General features: G+C 34.9%; 1 protein-coding gene across 20 annotated transcripts in view; it reads right to left on the reverse strand.

The window, feature by feature from the left end:
• LOC141456423 (uncharacterized) overlaps positions 1-18,473 on the reverse strand; it is a 617,068-nt gene that overhangs the window by 462,968 nt on the left and 135,627 nt on the right. The gene's annotated exons all lie outside the window — the stretch shown is intronic.

Raw genomic sequence — 18,473 nt, forward strand, 5'->3', positions numbered from 1 at the left:
TCATGCATATAAATACATTCATCCAAATAAATACAATCACACACATTAAATCTAATCGCGATTTGTGATGGAGTACTTGATATTCCTCGCATCACATTAATAACCTAATCTAAGATAAAAACATATTTACATACTTTCATAATTAGAGACTAGCATAGTGTCATATGAGACTATATAAATCTATATCTTTAAGGTATTGCAAGGCTTTCCTTGCATTGTCTTCATTATCGTCCAGGATCTCTTTCCTTTCTTGTTTAGTTGGTACTTTCTTGCTCTTGCACATATCTGGTTTTCCTGGAAATTAAGTTTTAAACTCCATTTCATAACTTCAAGCTCTTTAGTCACCATTAATTCCAGATCCTCCTTAAACTGAGCCAGTACAATCTAATCGCCAAAGGCACTCATCATTTACAAGTACTAACACTTCCAATTCCATTTAACCCGCCCGGTGTAGAAACACTGAAACAGCTCTTTCTAAAAGCGTTTAAATGTAGGGGATAGAAAAAGTAGAACATGCCTTGATAGCAAAGTTTGGCTTGAAAGAAAAGAAATGTAAACAGTTAGAAACCGAAGATCGAATCCGTGAATAATAAATAAAAATTCCTAAATAATAATTAAAATAAGAATAACTTTTCAGCAAATCGGATTTTAGTGTGGGGAGAAGAGTGAAGTGATACTGAATGCACGCTTGGGTGTAAGCCGTAGATTATGCAAACTTACTTTAATGGGATCACCGTAACATCTTCCTAAGACCTCCAAGTGCTGAAGGGTTGGCACCACAAGCACTAGGTATTAGAAACACAACAATAGCAAACAGCAGGTATGAGCACAATATAGGAAGAGTGGTTTGGGGATACAGCATCCGTAAGAGGATATACTACCAAGATGTTGACTGTAGGCACAGTAGAAGGGTAGAAACAGTGCAAGAGGTTTTAATTGCCAAGTACCGACTGTAGTGTAACTGGAGTGCATTAGGTATATTTCATGGCGCAATTTAGTCGTACAGACAAAACTTTAATAAATGCAAATTGGGAAACTGTTATTCGAGATATTTCGGCTAGAATTGGCCGAATTGCCATCCTCTTCGAAGAGGTTTGGTCGACTGGCACTGAGGGGATTAGGTCCTCAATATAAAAGCGTGTGTACTTTGTTAATAACCGGCGACTGCTTAGCTTCATGGCCTTTCATCCGCACTAAATGACATGCAATTCGTCCGCAATATCTTTCTATTTTCCCTAACATGTTAAGTCAAGCAATTTTTTAAATTCTGTATTATTTCCACACATTCTAAATCAATTAATTAGCCTAAATAAAATGTTTTACAATATTTTTGAATAATAAGCAAAGTCATTTCATTGATTAATTTAAAATTAGTGCTGCACGAGACCGAGACGAGGCGAGACTTTATGCAGTCTCGATTTCGGTCTCGGTCTCGGTTTTTTGAATTTTTGTTTAAGTATTAAAAGCGGTTTGCTATTAATAATCTTTTCAAAAAATGTTATTATTTTCTAATAATTATTTTAATTTATATATTGGTAATGAAAATGTGTGTAAAAGAAGACAACTACTTACACTTCAATGCATCATATGTTACTATTACTGTTATATATCTTTATATAATTTCAAAAAGATGTTAAAAACGCGCCAAATGAAAGACCCAAATAACATATCTGCCTCCTATAACAAGTCGATTCGTGAAATAAAAAATACACCTCCCAACAAACTTCCCGCTCCATTAGTTATGGCTGTTGGTGAAGATAAAGAATCTGATGATTCACCTTTTGACGACGACGACGACTGCATCAATATTTTTGCACCATTTGCTCAAAAATCAGCAAATATCACCGAAGCATGGAAGACAGAAATAATTAATTACACCAAATTAGACCAAGCACCAGTAGACGTTGACATTTTAGAATGGTGGAAAACACTTGAGAATTCCTTCAAAAATTTGTCTAGAATGGCAAAAGATATTTTTAGTGTCTGTGCAACTTCAGTGCCATCGGAAAGATGATAATGACCAATAGAAGATCTTCTCTAACTTCTGACTCAGTAAAAGCTCTTTTATGTATCAATGCTTGGGCAAAGTGTATCTTAAAAACGAAAATTTGTGGCAATATTTTTTAGGTGATAGTCTTTTTTTCAAATTCACTAATTCCAAAATTCTAAAATATAATTCAAATAATATCAAAGTTCAAAGTATTAGATTATTAATAGTGAAATTATGAAATTGAATGAATGAATGATATGAATAGTGAAATTTAGTGAATTTATGTAAAAATTATGTAATTCGAAGGGGGCCGCCACGGTAGCCGAGCGGTGCGAGACCTGCGAAGCTAATGTGTATTGTGGTACTGGGTTCGATTCCCGGTCTTAGGCCTTGGATTTTATTTAATGGTTAATATGAGCAATTTACAGTAAAGTATGTTTGCTAGTCGCCTCCGTCCGCGACACCTAATTGGTAGTTGGACGTAAAGTCCCGCCTGAAAAAATAGACCGAGACCGAGACCGAGATTTGTCTCGTTTCTCGTGCAGCACTATTTAAAATTAAAAAGTAATACAGTGCAAAAATCATGCAAAGTATGAAAATTCAGGAACTCTTATACCGTTGTTGTAAGTTACATATAAAACAACAAGACAATAAATCGATGTTTAAACAAAGTATATCATCTGTAAGTCTGAGACTTGTTAAGTGGACAGAGTGCAGAGAGTCCTCTCTCTCGGAGGATCATCTACTCCAATGGCGACCTTACCCATGCTGGTGATTACAAATTCATATCCAGGTATAGCCTGTAGTGAATCAAATGAAACTACGCACCACTTTATAAAGAATTACGGCGCTTACGCTATCACAGGGAGAAACTATTTCCCTTCCAGAGATAATCGCATCCCAGGTAAGTCGCACGAACTCACGACGTTCATGTAAAGCAATGAGGGGCTAGATCGCCATGTCCACTGTCTTCCTGCTTTTCTGTTCTTAATACTTTGTGGTAGCTAGAAACGCTCAGATACCTTTTTTCGAGATTATGAGTGAACGCAGAACAATAGATACTATTTCCTGTGTTCAATCGCTAACTCTAAAAGGAAGCTGCTCTTTTGCGCAATTTAATTTCCGAAATACTGCATAATATTATAAATCAATCATATGTTCTTCAGTTTGCTATTTCGCCATGAACACTGTAACTTCTTGAATTTAAAAAAAGAAATCCAATAACACAGGAATTAAAGGGCAACCCAAAAAAAAATTGATTATGACTATCATCATTTATATGACGTTTCAAAGGAAAAATAAAGAGAAATCGTATAATTTTTCTTTCAAACATTTTAGTGCGACTCTTTTAAATATTATATTTTAGTGGAAGTCAAATTCGCTGCAAGAATAGATGATCAAATCTCTGGATTATGAATAGAAAAACCCGTTAATCGGCCAGGAAACACAAAGACCTGCTACTACTGATAAAAATCAACTAAAACGCGAGCTTGCTTTAAGGAAGCAACGCTAACTAACCGCTACAGAGTACAGTTAGTAACCATGTGTGCTGCAACAGTTGTTTCCCGTTGAGCAAGTTAACGATACAGTATATTTTGGCTGCTTTTCGAACTAACGTATTAATTTGATGTTTAGGTTTTCTTGGATTATCATATTGGATTATCACAACAAAGGAAGGAAGTAATTGATAAGTTTCAAATGTTTAAACAAAGGATGTTTCTTCTTTTTAACTGTAGCTTTAATAATGAATGGTACTTGGATAATATCAACTGGAAAAGATTAAATTCCGAAATATTAGGAAGGCATAAAAGTGAGAAATAGAGGCCTAAACCTCCAGAGAAACAGAAGGAGGACATCTCCTTCCAGAAGAAGGTAGACGAAGGCTGCTAGAGATTTGTGGTACTGGAAAGAATCAGAAGCTTTGACTAAACGATAACCAATAAAAGAAAATCGCCAATTAAATGGACGGAAGTGACCGTGCATTATTTTGCATTTGAATGCACATTATAACTTCCGACTTCCCATCACTTTGTTTTCTTTTTAAAAGATCCTGTGGTTAAAACAAATAGAAGGCCACTTCCACAAGGATCTTTTACCATAAGTTACAGACGTCTTCATTATGGACACAAAGCAATCGGAAGTAGCTATTCAGGCTTTAAATATTCAGCTTCCACATCCATCTTAACGTCGATCTCCAGCCAGCGACGGCTTTTCAAAGAAACACAATGTTGCTTCTCTCTAGAAGCTTCAAAATTTTCTTTTCCTTTACCCAACCAACTTAAACACTTAATTAAAACTCTGTAAAGTATTTAAGTATAATTGATAATTATCTGTAGGTTATTTATTAACTGTTTTTTACGTAAAACTAAATAAAATAAAAAATAAGTAATTTCTTTGAACGCTTTGTAAAAACTGGTTTAAAGAATGCGGTAACTTGTACAGAATTAACTGAATGTCATTAACAAAAAAAATAATAATTATATTAATAAAAATTAAACATGCTCAACACTAGAATGCTGTATCTCATAAATATTCATTTTATAAAAATAATATTTCCCATTAAAAAAATTTTTGTATTTTTTGTAAGCATTTAAAACAGTAAATTCCATTCATTAAGTCATTTTCCATGTCGAATTGTTCTTTTAACATAAACACGTCTTTAAAAGCACTTGCCATACTGTCTGGCTATTCAAAGATTTAAATTGAAAACGTTAAGGATTGAAAATGGTTTATTTAATATTCTTAAATGCATAAGAATATGCACCTAAAGGTACTAATTGTTCATTGATTTCACATTTTATTTTTAATAATAATAAATTAATGTTTATTTTATGCTAAAAACGGAGAACCGAAATGTAGATTAGTTACCAGCATCCCAGCAGATCAAATTACAGTATAAAGTATGTGAACGAAGCGAAATGGAGGAATAATTATTGATAACATTGTTTTTATCAGTTGTCTAACGCATGATTGCTGTATTACTGACCGTTTTTGGACTTTCAAGCATCATCAGAGATATTTAATCAGTTTGGGACAGATATTTCGACTTCACTTATACTTCCGGCTCGCAGTACACTTGCTGAGTCAGGGCATAGATAAATATGCGTGCTGTGAAGGAAAAAATCGCTTAGCGTCGATATTTTCAATATATTATTGATAGATATCAGTTGCAAAAAAACAAAAAAGTAGGTATTAATTATTTAGAAAGAAAAATTAAAATATAATTATTGTGCTAAAAGATATCTTGGTTTTTGTTCTTCGCGCTTTAGAAACAAGTTGTCATTTAATATGTTCTTATATTGTTTTGAAAGATGTAAATCTAATTTGTTACAACTCAGTAGGATTCATTGCACTGGTATGCATTTTGCACATTATCTATTCACTTTTTACGCAATAAACTTCTATTTTATGTACTGTTCATCCTATTTTGGGGTACCCAAAAATAACCGGAATTGCGTTGCCGCGCATGGAGCTTATGTAGTACGCATTTCTGCCGCTAGACGTGTATAGCGCAATTCCTTGCCAGTTCAGTCCTGCCTGTGTTGTCTGCCTGGCTTGTTCTGTTCATCTGCAGTGATTGTTTTTACCAGCGCTGTTTTGTTCTTTTTTCGTTTTTTTATGATGGCAAGTTTAAGTGAACAACGTGCAGCTCTGAAATTTTGTTTTCTACTCGGCAAAAATGCTGCTGAAAGTGTTTTAATGTTGAAAACAGCTTACAAAGATGACGCTATGGGAAAAACTCAAGTATACGAGTGGTTTACTCGGTTTAAAAATGGCGACATGTCGATTGATGACAAACCTCGTTCTGGACGTCCATCAACTGCCCGAATCGACGAAAATGTTGAAAAAATTCGAGAGCTGGTGTTCACAGACCGTCGACAGACAATTGATCAACTGTCAGAGAGTAGTGGGTTATCTTGGAGCTCGGTTCAGCGAATTTTAACGGAAGATTTGGGGATGAAAAGGGTTGCTGCCAAGTTTGTTCCTCGAGTTCTGACTGACAATCAAAAAGAACATCGAGTTGAAACATGTCGTGCTTTGAAACAACAGCTTGAAACTGATCCAGACTTTCTGTCAAAGGTCATTACTGGTGATGAGTCACGGTGCTATGGTTATGACCCAGAAACAAAGCAACAGTCGAGCCAATGGAAGACGTCATCTTCACCCCGACCAAAAAAATGTCAAGTCAAGTCAAACATCAAAACAATGCTGATTTGCTTTTTTGATGCCAAAGGCGTAGTCCATTCAGAGTTTGTCCCCCCAGGTCAGACCGTCAATCAAACCTTGTATTTGGAAATTTTGAAAAGATTGCGCAATAGTGTTCGCCAAAAAAAAGACCCGATTTGTGGCAAACAGGAGACTGGTTCTTCCACCACGACAATGCACCTGCACACACAGCCATCTCTGTTACACAGTTTTTGGCTAAAAATGGCATGGTTCCGCTGCCCCACGCACCTTACTCGCCTGACCTGGCGACTTTTTCTTATTTCCACGCATGAAAAAGGGCATGAAAGGTCACCGATTTGACAACATTGAAGAGGTCAAGAAAAAAACGAAGAAGGAGCTGTCAGCCATTTCTAAAGATGACTACAAAAAATGTTTCGAACAGTGGAAGCACCGGTGGGACAAATGTATTTGTTGTAATGGAGAGTATTTTGAAGGGGATAAGGTTGTTCTGTAAAAAATTTGTAAATAAATAGCTTTTAAAAAATAATTCCGGTTTTTTTTGGGTACCCCCTCATATATCTTTAAAAAAAACTCACACCCAATTCGTTGAATAGAAGTGTTGTTTTGAATCAATTCAAAAGTATTGATAGAATTTTGTTCGACAAAAATAGGGTTACGGGGTTCTAATTTAACAAAAACCATAACCTCAGTTTATTCACTAATTTTATCAAAAAATTTAGAAAGAAAAAGGGAATGAATTCCATTCAATGGCTTTGCAGTGTTGTAAAAATAAATCATTTACACAAATGGATTTGGGAACCAGAAAGCCAGAGGATCCTGGGGGGGCCTGGGGAACAATAAATGGAAGGAAGGTCTTTAAACGGAACAATTGTGGTGAACAGTAAGTCATTATTTAGAACAAATTACTTGTGTAAACAATACAAAGAAAAACAACCAAAAAAAAAAATAGCAGAAAAATGGGAGAGAATTCTGGAACAGTTCCAGAATTCCAGTCTACGAACTCTTTTGTCTTTTAGGTTATAGCTAGCAAACCAAACCAATATTTTATTGATTATCTGGAATAATAACTTAATCAAAAATAACTAAATGCTGACGTTATTTATTGTCCACTTGATCTTATCCTTTTAAAATATAAATTAGCGTCAAGGTGCCTTTTGAAAAACTGTCATCCTTTCTATTTTATCTCTTTTTCTTTCATTAAGAAGTGCTGTAATCGTCCAGGTTATAAATTTTGAGATTTCACCGATGGATTAATGGAGGATAAGACATTAAGTTGACTAAGTGATTAGAAGAATTAAGAAAATGATAAGGCGGCAAACTTATTTCTAGTGTGAGGCCGCATAAAGTAAACTGCAATGGACTTGCTTCTTGCTGTTGAACACAACATAGAGATGCAATTGTTGGTATCAAGAATGGAGGAAAGTACGAGTGCAAATATTTTATTGGAACAAATTTACTAGAAGGGTGTGTGTGTGATGATATGAGATACTGCTGAGCTATAAGCTGGTAACACCATCGTTGTCACACAGTTAGAAATTGGTTTGAGAAGGAATGTTTGAATTGGAAAAACGAAAAACTCTCCACTATATCTTTTCAAGAAGAGCAAGAAGCAGATAGAGGCGAAGAAGAAGATGAAATGTTGAATAAGAAGAGGAATTCAGATGGAGTGGAAAAAAAAATAAAAAAGCCATTCAGGTTAGGTCTATAGGTAAGCAGGAATAAACCTTGAAGATTTCTGAAGTGGGCACCTGAATATAGGCTTGCATTCAGGGAAACCTCTCGACAGGAGGAAAAGGAATCTCCGTCTTCCCCTTCAGAGTTGGGGGCGCTACAAGCCACCACCACCAGCTTTTCCATTTTCTTTCTCTTCTTGCTGCTCCGCCACACTCCTCATCCACCCTCTCATTGGCCAGCGCACTCTGCAGATATTTACCAGGAATTCTTTGCTCTAACTCTCACCACTCTCTTTACCCCAAAGTTATTGCAATAACAACCGCTCCAGAGCTTTGCTGCCAGGTAACAGGTCTCTTATTTGGTAAACATGCATTTGACATCCATATTACTATGGCAAAACAAGAATTTCATTTTTATTTTTACTCTACTTGAATAAAAACATTATGTAACAATATGAATGAGTGATATGAAAGAAAATTAATATTTACAAAAAATAATTCCACAAAGAACTTGAACTTAATCTGAACTGAGGTAAAGAAGTATTCAACAGATTGAAGTTTCAAAATATTCCCACAAACGTATTATCCTATATTTTATAAATAGTTGGTCATACAGTTTTCTTGAGTCCTCTTTTTGAAGAGTTATCTAAAAATCAAGAGCACAGGAATGAACTGACAATAGGAAAGTAATAGTCCATCCTTCACTAACAAACCTGTCTCTCTGAACATCCCAGGGAATTCTTCTAAAGGTTTTAAAGGCCACTAGCCAAGAGAGAGGACTCCTGTCTCAGAAAGAGGAGGAATCTGCCCAGTAAGGAGGAACATATAATTCTGCCACAACAGTTCAAAGTCAATTGTAAATTTCCTATGTGTTCATTTCTTGCATTGTTTGCATTTTCAATTCAATAATGTCAAATTAAAGAGGTAATTGTACATATATGTAGTTTACAAAAACTAGTCTACCAAAAAAATAATAAAAATCATAATAGTTTTCTCACTAGTTTAGTCTTTATTCTAGTTTAGTTAGAAAACTTCTATTTTTAGCATCTATTTATAGAAGCTTGTGAACTCACAGAGTGAGCATAAAGTGTACAAACTCTTTTACAAAATACTCCAATGCCAACCTGATGAATCAACAATCGAACACATCCATCAAGGCAGTCGTCTGAGCTGCAAACTTGTTTAGAGTTTCAGTCCTATTTTTTTATTCGATCAGATTAAAACGGGTCCAGCAGTCTATAAAAGTGGTACTTGTATGCATTTTTTTATAAAAAAAAAATTTCTCATTCTCCTACAGTATCGAAAAAAGAAGCAATCATGTAAAATTTTTAAAATTAATTATTACAGAATGTCTGTGCAGGAAAGTTTTTAAAACTTCAAGAAAGTGGAATTTTAGAATTTCGTTTTTGAAAAGCATTTTCACCGTAAACATTTTCTCAAAGAACACTACGAAAATTGTAATGTTAAACCTTAAGCCACCTTTCTCGAAATTATCACCTTATTTAACTCTTTTAAACCTATCATCTACTTAGAGATATTAAAACAAACTAATTATCATTCAGTCATCTGGAACTTTATAAAAATACTGATTAAACTGAGGATATTCTTCCCATCATTAAAGGGTAACACTAAAGATTTAGAAAAGTTCGTAGGATAAAACTGATTAATTAGAATTGTAATAATTGCAAAAGACGAGATAGTGAATCAAACATTTCAAAAAAAAACAAATACAAAGAAAAATACTAATTTAAAACTAAGACAATCTTCATTGAAATGAACATTTAAACCTTTATTTGAACAAGTACAAGTGCTAAAGATAAAAACCGTCTTGAACAAAATAAGACAAAATAATATTCAATATAATATTGAAGTAATTTTTTTTTAAACAAACATTTCACCAACAGTTCTGGAATAATTACAATTAAGAAGGCCAACTCAAAAGAAAGACAGTCTGTCTGGCTGGCTGTGCAACACACTCGCCCTACTTGAGTTTTCAAAGAAGCCACACACATCGCAAGCAACGTGGCGGAGGTGGGAAGAAGAACAGAAAGGAGCAATTAGTAAAAATAACTGACAAAACACTTGGAGCTGTATCCGAACTTTATTGTATTCTCTTATTTCAATTATTTTTCTTTCTTAGATTATTCTTGTTGAAAATAATGGCAGCTTTTATAAAAAAACGAATATTTGATTTAGTTTTATTATTTATAGACTCTTTCTTAAACATGAAAACGTAATGCCGATATCCCCCACTTGGTTTTAAATTATGCAACTGTCTGTAGATAGCACTGTCTAATCAGTAAACAGACCTGTTAAGAATAAGTTGCAACAGAATTTGGAGGCTACATCATGCGCACAGACCTGGAATGTTCAATGACCAGAGACACCAGCGGGTTGTCAGCCACATTGGTTACTATTTTCGTAACTCAAAGCTTTGATGGACACGAAAATTAATACAGAGAAAGATCTGCTTTCTATGATAATCTTTTGGAAAAACTGAGATTAAAAGATGCCATAGAATTTGAAATTTCACACGGCGGACTTCAGACGATCTCGTACAATAAATTCAGATGGCTGAAGGAAAATATTGTCAAACAGTCTAAAAAGTTTTGGGAAATCATCCCCCAGAATCGCACTCAGCTTTCGTGCAAGCAGTGACCTGTCCACCTGTCTAATGTGCACCTTCAGGATATCAATCGATATCAGAAATTGTTCCAGAAATTTTAGAAGCAGTTTGCGAAGATATGTGTATGGGAAGATACAATTAAATTTAAAGCTTCTCCTGTTGATCATATTTTAATTAAAACAACAGGAAAAAAAGAGATAAAAGATAGTGATTACAACTGGCGATACTTCAGTTCTGATTCTACAGGACTCTTCAGACTTCAAATTGCAAAACCTGAGACCAATTTAATAATTCTGACAAAAAAGAAGCTCTTGGCGAAGGGCTAATCCCTTTATAAAGGGATCATGTCCCTAGTAATCTAAACTTCCTCAAAAGAAGGTATATTATTTGTGCAACTAGTTGTGGGATAAACGAATGGCTTCCAAAGCACTCAAAAGTCTGATTAATAAATAATCAATATTAACCATGAATTGAATTAAAATATCGATCAAACTGATTTTTTTTTTTTTTGTAATGATTATTTGGCGGAATAAAAAAAGAACTAGAAAAAAGTAATCTCCATTCAAACAGCTGTCATGACAACTAGAATGATTGGAACTGTCAACGTCAAATGATTGACAAGAAACCAGCCTTCAATGGCAATGATACATATCAGATGAGAATAAAAATAAAAAATAAAACCTCGCAACCAACTAGCGCACAAAAAAAACATTAATTAAAACAGAAATATAATCCTAATATAACAGGCATGTAACTAATGAGTGACAGAAACTGTAAACTTAAGTATACACAACTTGTACTAGAGTAACAATTTTGTAAAAAATTTAATCCTGTAGCTCTTTCTACGGTAAAATTCAAATCGAAAAGAATAATTACCTTGGAATCTCTTACTAACTGGATAAAACCAAAAAAAGTTTTAAATCTCTAAGGTTTCCTAGGGATAATTAAGTATCCTCTTCGAACGCTCCTTAATAGACCTTTAGGAGATTATTAATCACCTCCTTTTCCTATCAGGATCTGAGCCAAACTTCTCCAATGTACAAAGACTTTAGAATTCACCTTCCTAGTTTCGCTAGCCTTATGATTAACAAAAAGTGATAATTATCCAGACAATTCTTGGTTTGCCTCAATCCATGGAGGATTATTTAGGGCTACGTTTTATTGTCATCGAAGAAAATATTTCCTTGACATTCTGTACTTTTCACTTCTCAAAACTGAGGATCCTGCTTAGCTTATCGACTCATTCTGAAATCTAATTACTAAAAGATTTGACTAAGACTGACTTGACTAACTTTCTTGCACCTAGACTTCGCCTTACACTTTACTGGACTGCAGATCCTTGACTGAAGCTGGTAGTAAAGTCTAGAATTCCCCATCATCACATCAATAAAGGAATGTAGAAGAATCACTACTTCAAAATAAAGTGTACAACTTTTCATACTAACAGAAAAACTGGTTGTATGTTGCCTATTAACTAGGAAACGGATTTGGGAACAAAACAATTTCTAATTTATGATAATAAGAACAGAGCTGCGGAAGGCTTAAACATGCCTAACACTTCCCACTCTTAAAGAACTGGCAAATATGGCGTATCCGATAGTTGTTTATTTTTAACTCATAGGCATTCAAAGGAATCGACACCTTCACTGTATATAAAAGGATTCAGGGATACAGTAAAGTTTATAACCAACACAAAGGGTAAAGCATAATATACATGCCCCTTCTAGGGCGTCCTACAAGGTAAAAGCCATATTTAAGTTATTTAAGAGTTAAAAAAAAAAGTGTTAAGTTTCCTTTGATGGTTTGTTTGCCTTAGAAGATTTAGTTCTATATAAAACAAGCGTCTCCTTCAGCGAAAATGGATGGTGATCAAATTTTTTTGCAGTCCAGACGCTAAAGCTGCGTAGCGGCCCCAATTCTAGACCATACCGTTCTGTCTGGATGTCAATCGAACCACCCACCAGTACTTAATATTGCAACTTGGATGAAACAGGTTGATGTTTTTTTAAAAGCATCCTAGATCCGTAGTCAGGATTGCGGTAGGAATCTTCTGCTTAATCTGGATCTAATAAATTTCTAATGCCTTTAATTTATTAACAATCTATAGTCTTTAAGGTATTCAATTCAACACCATTTATCAAAAAGAGCACTATTTAAGCCCCTCCTCAAAACAATAAACTTGCATTTTACGAATGTGGAAGGGGATTCTTATTTCTGAAAGCCCTCCATGTAGTTCCTTTTCGGACCCTTTAACTCTAAATTCGTTTTCAAAGTAAGTATAAACTTCTTTCAGGAAGTAAAAACTTGCAAGATCAAGAAGTTTGTATTTAATCTAAGGATTTGTTTAAATATAACATTTCCATTAAAAGCAACTATTCGAAAGTGCGTTACGCACCAATTTGTTTTGTTAAGCCCTTCCTCAGATCATTTCCCACTTTAAAAAGGGAGAATTAGGCATATTAAAAAGTGGAAAATCATATTAAAGATGAGCTAAGTTGAGGATGAGCTAAAAAAAAAAAAAAAAAAGAAAAAAAATGAATGAGAATAATAAGGATGTGCCTGATAAGTACAACAGAAAAGAGAACAAAATGCCGCCATTAGGGGGACTGAAGAGAGTCGTTAGGGATGCTGGGATGGCATGCTCCATAATGTCTTCTTCTAGATTGGAAAGTTAAGTGCTCTGCTTCTCACAGAGCACCACGGATTAACACGGAGTATCATGATCCACCCATCAGGGCTTGATGTTCTCTGCAAAGCTTCAGGAAAACTTTTAGTCACTTCAGAATAATGGAAAATGGGGTCTTATTTATATAAAGTAAGAAGTTCTTTCTTGAGGGAATGTTCAACTTTGGGTCTATTTAATTACTTAATAAAGTAAGTGAACACCTGTTTCGTTATGAAACCAAATTTTTGTTTAATTATTTAATCTCTAATTGATGAATTTAGCTGGATACAAAATATATGTGCATTAATTACCAGCAAAAAGAACAACAACGTTAACGTCTAAACGCGTGGACTGATTTTGATGAATGAGGTGTCATTTGATTTGAAATTTCACGTGGTTGTGCTTTTTGGTAGCTTTGAGACTGAATACCTAATAGGTGGGGAGTTTTTCCTATAAATGTGTGGCACCCTCTAAAACTATACGTAAATCTTAGCCCAATTTTAGTAAAAATTTGGCTGGAAGAAGTAGTTAGAACTTCCCTACGTGATATTCTACGATTTTTCTCACAGAACGTTTTTAGGGTATCTTAGTAGAAGTAGTTCCAATGAAACTTTTACATGAGTAGGGTTCATTCCCAAAAGAGCAGGGTGGGTAAGTAATATAATTACAAGTTCACAAAAGAATGATAAAAAAAAAACTAAATAACTGCTTAAAATAGAATTGGAAAAAAAAAAAAAATCTGGGCATCAAAATTAGAAAAACAAATAAGGAAGTAAGGCCCTAAGGAAGAAATAGACGCCATATGTGCCTTATAACACAGTCTTTCAAATATAATTGGCAAGATATGTGTAGTTTGCTATTAGTATAGACAAGTGAGAAGAGATCCATGTGTGCTGTTAGCAGGAGAAGAAGTAGACTGGAGCGCATGTCAACATCTTAACATTATATTCTTGTTTGTTAACCCAGCAACTAGAACTGACATAGAACACAGTCTGAACGTTCCAGAGACTCTTTCATTTTTAATGAGCACCGTGTCACCCATAGAAGCACACATTTCGTGTCAACAACGATGTTCTATTAGTATGTCTGATTTAGATTAGATTGGTATAAATACCGGATCTCTGTCTTTATTACTCCCCTTAATATGGGGAGTATTAAATGCGCTCTGCTGGCAATATTGCTAATTAAGAATGTATATATAATAGTGACAGTACGTTATAACCATTATTTGACAAGTAGGTATTCACTTAGAATTAGTTCTAATTAAAAAAACACCAAGCGGAAATCCAACGTGACAAATTTTATCATTGAATAAGATAGTCGAGAATACTATCGAGAATACATTTAGAGGTAAGTATGACGAAAGAGCTGAATACAAAGTAAGAACAAATTGATTCATTAACTTAAACGCAAAAAGCTTGAAAGAAGAGCAATTACTGCCAATATCAGTCTTAATTTTTACTCATTTTTCACTAAACTTTCGGCCTAAAGACTAGGCTATCTATAAGTGCAGTGAAACATAATTTTCAGAAATGATTAAATTTAAATTCAACATAACCCACGGCAGAGAAGGAATTCGCACAAGATAACAAAATCTACATAAAGAAAAGTGCATCGAAATTCACTGAATCATCCACACAGAACACGTGTTTAACCTCTTTTACTTAGAATTACTATTTTACAGCATCCTAAAACACGACGAGAGTGGGGATGAAGGTAACCAGAATGCAACGCTTTTAATCATGGCACTAAGATCGTGCTGATAATAGTGAAGACCTTCAGATAATAAGTCTATTAACCCAGCAAAGTCCATGTGCTCGTTAGCGAGAGGTGTCGAAATACTTCTAGCAGGTAAGATCTCATTATTTTAGTAAAATATTAAAGATATAAAGTGATCGGAATATAAACCGTAGCGTTGGCCACGTTGTTGGTGAAAAAAAAACAAAAATTAAACAACACTTTGAGACAGTCATCAATCTTAATCTGCGATGAAAATAACAACCCAAACCCAAGTAAAGAACGAAGAATATCACAAATCATATCTGTGACAGTTTAAGACGCTCAGTTATGTTAATCAAGCAGGTACAGAATATTACTCTTCTTTTTTAGACAGATGACAGACTGTAGTGTAAACTTTCAATTAAGGGAGATGACAGTGAGATACGTGGAATATTAACAGAAAGAGGATTAACTCGGTCCTGTCCAGAAGGGGATACAACAAAAAAAAAAAGATTTAGGGAACGTGTTTGCAGGTAGGCACATAATCTAACAAAGCAAATGAAAAGCTTAGCACAACTATGTTTGTTCACTCTGTCAGCCTTATTTCTTGGGTTTGTCCCATTTCTTTACCCTCTGGTAGTATCAAATTTTAACGAAGATATTGTACGTCATCAGGGATAAATAGTATGTAACCTGTAACCTATAGACCATATTAAAACATATTGGAGGATGCCACACTATAAAGAAATTCCCAAATTTAAATTTAATAGAAAAATTTCTTGACAGAAATACAGGAAAATTAGACATAACAAATTGTTTTTTGGAAATGACGGATCAATTCCCCACTAAGCATCCTTAAAGAGAGATCACGAGTAGATTAGTAGTACATACTATATTTAAATGAGTAAATAAAAACCAAATTTTATTGAAGCATCCATTAAATTGGTTTCGTTTTCAATTAAAGCTAAGATTCTTGGTCAAACACAATATTTGGATGTACGAGTATATGAAGTTATTACAAGAAACAGAGCCTCATTTCACCATCGAATTCCGGAGTCAGCCGAACAACAAAGCCTTCGTGTCCACAAGACTAAAAGTAGCAATCACAACTGACGCAATTGCAGTTTTCTTGAATGTACAAGCTTCGGTTGTAGCTTTGGTACAGCTCCAATCAATCAGATTTATCTACGAGGGTCGTTTGAAAAGTCCGTGCAAAGTCAGAGCGATAGCACCACTGGCGCGTATCGAGGTTATGTTTAGTTAGTAGCATCTCTTGGAAGAACACACACCAAGTTTCAGCCAGATCGGTCTATTTCTTTGTGTTTGGCAAACATTTGGACATGACAAAGCTATCCGCAAGATGGGTGCCGCGATTGCTCACGCTTGACCAAAAACGAAATCGTGTGAAGTGTTGCAAGGACGGTTTGCAGTTGTTCCAGAAGAATCCGCAGGACTTTAAGCGTCGTTTCGTCACTGTGGATGAAACATGGATACATCACTACACTCCTCAGACCAAAGAACAATCTAAACAATGGGTTACCGAGGGAGAATCTGCGCCAAAAAAGGCGAAGACCGTTCTTTCGGCCGGAAAGATTATGGCGACTGTCTTTTGGGATTCGCAAGGAATAATCCTCATCGACTATCTGGAAAAGGGTAAAACTATTACAGGTGCATATTATTCATCGTTATTGGACCGTTTGAAAACCGAGCTGCAAGAAAAACGCCCACGATTGGCCCACAAAAAAGTCCTTTTCCTTCACGACAACGCACCAGCTCACACCTCAGCAGTTGTGGTCGCAAAATTAATGGAAATAGGGTTCCAACTCGTTTCACATCCCCCCTATTCTCCAGACTTGGCTCCCTTGGACTACTATTTGTTCCCCAATATGAAGAAATGGCTGGCGGGAAAAAGATTTTATTCAAACGAGGAGGTGATTGCAGAAACGAATGGCTATTTTTCAGACTTGGACAAATCCTATTATTCGGAAGGGATCAAAGAACAATCTAAACAATGGGTTACCAAGGGGGAATCTGCGCCAAAAAAGGCGAAGACCGTTCCTTCGGCCGGAAAGATTATGGCGAATTGATTAACTAGAGCAGCGTTGGACGAAGTGTATAAGCCTAAAAGGAGACTATGTTGAAAAATAAAAAAGGTTTACCCCAAAAAATTAAGTAGTTTTTATTTTTGCACGCACTTTTCAAACGACCCTATTGATAGCTCAAATGAACGAACTAATAATAGACTAATAAGGCAATGTTTTCTTTTGCCGAAACAAAGTTTGGATAGGCTCAGCTTCAGGAAGTTAGAAGATAACTGCACTGGTGATAATAGTAAGTAAATGATTATCTCAGTATAATACGCTTCCTGGGCAGGAAAATTGTCCTGAGTGCTACAAAATCAATGCAGCCTTTTCGAAAAACGGAATCACAAAAAATAGAAATCAATTCCGTAAAAACTGAACTACTTCTAAAGCTTGGAAGTCCTATCAATGCTTTTAATCTGACGTGATATTTAAGTAACATGAAGACAACTCGGGTTCTTCTTTGATGGGCACAGCTTTTAAAGGAATTAGTCATATTCATATTTGTAAAAAATTGTAGAAAGTGATGCAAATTATTCACACTAGATCTTCACCTACACAAGAGTAAAAAATGTACATTAAAAAAGCTCTATATAAGCTCCATAAAGTTGAAATAAATGTTCAAAAGTTCAAACTGGACTTTTTTTAACACAAAAGTAAAAAAAAATACCTCTCTTAGCTTGTTCATCATGACCTAATAACCTTTCGACCGTTTTACTTGATTCTAAATTTGAACAGTGACCCCTTACTTTGCTCCACCTCCACCTCCAACAAACAAACTTTCAACATCAGGAATCATCAAACCCACTCTCTCAGGGTGGCCTCCTAAGTTAACTCCCTCGCTCCCACACAAGTACATCCACCATCTCTAGATTCTAAAAGCTGTGTATTTTCTCAGGGCGCCAAGAGATTATTAAAACATATTTTATCACTTTCTCAGTTAGCGGTCGCTGATTATTTAATTGTAAACTTTCCAATTCCAAGTTGATAATCTTTTAAACAATCAGCTAAAGTAAGGGGGCTATTATCCAGTTAATAAAACACAATTTTAATCAAGTTTGAATATTAAAAATTTGTCTACAACTTACTTTAAAGTAGTGGGGTTGTGGAAAAGAGGAAGAGGACGTCCAACTACGGACTGGGATCAGGAAATGAAAAAAAGATTTGCGGTGGAGCGACCTCGCCTAGGGTAGCTGGAGACAGAACGGAGTAGAAGCGAATGACGAATCTGTTCTGTGAGGTATGGGCAAACGAATTTTCATCGATTAAATACACATTAAAAGGTTTATTATTAGTTTTTTAGTTTCTGTTTTATATATTATTCGTTTTTGTACTTAATTATATTTGTAGGACACATAAATTCATTGAATTGCAACTAAATAAAACCTCAGCTAAAGCTGATTTTGTGTATATAATAAAAAATAATAATGTTACTAACATTAATAATGTAAATAAAAAGGGAAAAGAATATATTGTTAATTTCTGTATAATGAACAAGTTTGTATAATTTTATTGTTTAATTTTCTTTTAC

This window comes from Rhodnius prolixus, unplaced genomic scaffold (assembly GCF_049639745.1).
Source record: "Rhodnius prolixus isolate KJV_2025 unplaced genomic scaffold, Rpr scaffold_4, whole genome shotgun sequence".
Classification (NCBI taxonomy): Eukaryota; Metazoa; Arthropoda; class Insecta; order Hemiptera; family Reduviidae; genus Rhodnius; species Rhodnius prolixus.